This window comes from Penaeus japonicus, unplaced genomic scaffold (assembly GCF_977035675.1).
Source record: "Penaeus japonicus unplaced genomic scaffold, GWHDUDI00000001_assembly GWHDUDI00000039, whole genome shotgun sequence".
Classification (NCBI taxonomy): domain Eukaryota; kingdom Metazoa; phylum Arthropoda; class Malacostraca; order Decapoda; family Penaeidae; genus Penaeus; species Penaeus japonicus.
The window spans coordinates 11,314,993-11,318,341 of record NW_028234441.1 but is presented as its reverse complement, the minus strand read 5'-3'; the positions used below and the strand labels follow the sequence as shown (position 1 = coordinate 11,318,341).

The window sequence follows — 3,349 nt, the reverse complement described above, 5'->3', positions numbered from 1 at the left end:
TACATGCATTCAAATCACGTGTTCGTTTTCTTTTTGTGATTTGGCTGATAGAATTGTTGATTTTTTAGTGTGAATATTTCTAATCTTTGAAATAGATTCTGCGAATTATCTCCCAAAGTCAGAGGTTGAGTTTTTATCTCCCATATTCATATTTACTAAAAATGGTGGGGAAAAAAAGAGTACATTGCCCATTGTGATCGCTAGCCTGAAAGAGAAAAAAAATATTTCACTTCTCCTAACATCCCAAGTTCATCAGCAGCAGCACTATCACTCTTTCCAGTTTTGTTTCAAATATCATAAGGGATAAAAAGAAAATGTATATAAATCATCCTTTTCTGAAACGATATTGAATACGGCAAAACGGGCCTGATTCACATCCCGCGGCGGCGGAGTTCGACCCGAGGCGGATGTGAACGAGCTCTGTTGTTGTCATTGTTGTTGTTGTTTTTGTTGTTGTTGTTGTGGCGGAGGTGGAGGATCACACGCTCTTCTTGTCTCCTCTTTATCACTTTATCTGCATGACTTCCTCGTCCCAGGTGAGAGAAGGAGGGAAAAGGGTGGGAGGAAGGGGAGGGAAGGCGTAGAAGAAGAGGAAACGGAGGGAAAGAGGTTGGAAGGAGGAAGAGGAAGAGAGGCGAGAGGGAGCGGAAGAGGAAAGAGGAAGGGAGGCGAGAGGGAAGAGGAAGAGAGGCGAGAGGAGGGGGGGGGGAAGATGAGAAGACATGGGAAAGGGGGAGAGAGCGAGAGAAAGAGGGAAAAGGAAGAGAGATATGATAAATGAAGGGAAAGCGGATCATAACGAAAATATAATTTTTTCTTCCCCAAAATCGGGGATAAATTTGAAAGCCGGATTGAGCTCGAAAGGGGGGGGGGGTAGAAGGAATACTGATAAGATTAAAATGAGATGAACCAAAGATGTATGTACATAATTTTTTAAACTAGAGAGGAAAGTTAATAAACATTTATCAATATTCATTTGTGTTCATGAAAAGGCAATTTGTTAATGTGAATGTTTGTTATGTATTCAGAAAACGTATACAATGTCATTATTAACAGTTTTGGTGCAATTTTGCTTGAGGTGTGTCTTATCCAGAAATAGTAGATTTAAATCTGCAGAAACCATATGTAGGGACTAATGGGAGGAATGGAGGCATGGGGTCAAGCGATCTCTAGGGCCTCACAATCTGTTGTCACTGCAGCAAGAGCCAGAGAGACGTCTGCCGCAAATGCTCTGGCAAGATTATGCTTGTAGAAATCCGTAGGAAACCAGCCTACCTCTCTCTTGCTAGGATATTCATTTTTGCGGCTATTGCTGTAGTATCAGAAAATATAGAGTTGACAGCGATTATTTGAAACACCCGTCGATTAATGTTTTGCTGGTTGTCAATATAATCATAATTTTCAAGAATAGGTCCACATTATATAAAACCCACTGAATTTGGTTTATATATAGATTTCTTGTAATGTCTAGTATGCATTTATAGTGGCTTTAATCGGCACTACCATCAGTAACAAGGATAATAGACCCAAGTGGTGGGAAGAGCACACAGAACCCTTTGGATATTAGGGCTTAAGATGGGCAAATATTTGGTGTAAGTAAAGTTATTTAATGCTGTAATTATTTGTTTTTGTCAATAACCCTTAACCTTTTCCCGACGGGGCACTCGCTATGTGAAAACCCCTATGCCATTGCAATATTGCATTGGAAACGTCACATTGGCATGATGCCCCGGCATCGGGAATTTAGCTGTGTCACACGAGTGTGACGCACCGTCATCATAGGGTTAAAACCCTTACTTGGGATAAAAAATGTCCACCAAATCAGACCAGCAAGATAGACCCCAGGCATGTCTCCCATTAGCTTGGTCTGGAAAGGTTACAACAATTGTTGTAAATATGTGCTATTCTGTCATGCTTATGTATTGGTTGCCCTGACTTAGACTGCAGTATTTGCTTAGTAGATGTGGCTAGGAATCCATTGATACTAATTTTGATGGATATTGTGATATTTTAGAAATTTTTAAGTTTAATTCTCATATAAGGAATATAGTGTATGCAATCCCTAGAAGTCAGAGTGAGTCTTTATTATTAGACTTTTTCCCTGGTATACCTAATGCTCTCCCCATCTATGGTTGTACCTGGTTTCTGTGGACTAACACTACAATGAATGCACACTAGACATCACAAGCAATTCATTGATATAAAGATTATTGCTAGTGGCACAAACCTTTTCTGAATAAAGCTGAAAGTTTAACCCATTTATGCCAAGAGTGCTCATATACATGCGCTGTCAACTCTGGTTTTCTGTTATTGGTCTCTTAAACCTTGATGTTTTTTGAATTGCTTAAACCCACTGCAACTGGCATGTTTTGTGGGATATGATCACTTTCATATTTTATTTTCCTTTTGCAGAAATTACAAACTATTTATTCCCTCAGTTGTGCTAACCCATTGTGAGTAGGTGTTATGACATATATAAAGTACAAGATTTTTGCCTGATGGCAGGCGTCATGACATACATATGTTAGTGACTGATGATGACAATTACAATTATGATTACTATGATTGCTGAAATATCCACCAAAATTGGTTTAGGTAAAAATCTGAAACAAACATGGCACCACCTTCTACTACACCAGCAGGAAAGAAAGCCTTGAAGGGCACCCATCCACAGTCTTCTGAGAATGATGACACACAGGAAGATGCAGACCTCTTGCTCTAAAGTAATGGTGATGCAGGATGTGAAGGTAGAATTAGAAGAGGAAATCTACTTAAATCAAGCCCAGTGTCCACAAAGTGCCTCTGTGCTAGTAAGGCTGCCTTGTGCTGTGGCACTTGCAGTCATAAGCACAGGTTTCCTTCTTTTTTCTCTTCATGTTATCTTCATTGTGGATGGTTATTATTTTCATATTTAATTATAACAGTACACAAATACAATAAAATAAAGTTGTTTATCACACTTAGTTTTATAATGAGTGAACAAATGAGAGGAGGAAAGGTCGCCATATGTTGCATGAGGCTGCCTCACTCTGAAATATAATCAATCTGGGGTGCTGTGTAGGTGGCACTAGTGCCCATCCTGGGGACTGGGTAAGCAAATCTATCCCTGTCTCCAGTGGGTTAACATAGACATACCAAATGCTGATTGATATCACTTTGCTAATATATTGTATATAGACTCACATATCACACCATAAGTCTAGACTATAATAGAAAACACATCTTAATCTGTTGCAGATGGGGATAGATTTGCGTGACGTATCACGACTTTTCACACACTCTTTCATTCGCTTGTCATATACCATAATTTTTTTTTGTATTTTACTATCGTGTTAGACTTATATGAGCC

At 39.2% G+C, this 3,349-nt stretch overlaps 1 protein-coding gene across 2 annotated transcripts in view; it reads left to right on the top strand.

The window, feature by feature from the left end:
- Positions 1–384: 384 nt before the first annotated feature.
- Positions 385–3,349, top strand: part of LOC122265101 (uncharacterized) — a 15,872-nt gene continuing 12,907 nt past the window's right edge. The window contains exon 1 of one of the 2 annotated variants that reach the window (XM_043034229.2): positions 385–536. The gene's annotated coding sequence lies outside the window, so the exon portion shown is untranslated. The remainder of the gene's footprint in view (positions 537–3,349) is intronic. The other variant, XM_043034230.2, reaches the window with a different exon arrangement.